Source organism: Penaeus monodon, chromosome 24 (assembly GCF_015228065.2).
Source record: "Penaeus monodon isolate SGIC_2016 chromosome 24, NSTDA_Pmon_1, whole genome shotgun sequence".
Taxonomy (NCBI): domain Eukaryota; kingdom Metazoa; phylum Arthropoda; class Malacostraca; order Decapoda; family Penaeidae; genus Penaeus; species Penaeus monodon.
The window spans coordinates 35,763,323-35,763,566 of NC_051409.1; the positions used below are offsets into that span (position 1 = coordinate 35,763,323).

At 32.8% G+C, this 244-nt stretch overlaps 1 pseudogene; it reads left to right on the forward strand.

Annotated features, from left to right (window-relative positions):
* LOC119588959 overlaps positions 1–244 on the forward strand; it is a 58,988-nt pseudogene that overhangs the window by 10,389 nt on the left and 48,355 nt on the right.

A 244-nucleotide genomic window follows, 5' to 3' on the forward strand; every position in this document is an offset into this window, starting at 1 on the left:
TTTAGTTTTTCAGTGGGAGGCATAATGATGATGATGTATTGTTTTTATGCACTTCATAGCTTCTTTTATTCTTAACTGGGAATTCAGTCATTAGCTGGGTGGGCTGAGGGAGACCTTATTAGACTTTATGTTATTGTATGGAGGCTTTATAATTCTGTTTTCATTTTCATTAATATTTGAAGAGCTATCCAAACTATTCTATAAGCATTTTGTTAATGGTTCCTGTATATTTGATCGATGGCAT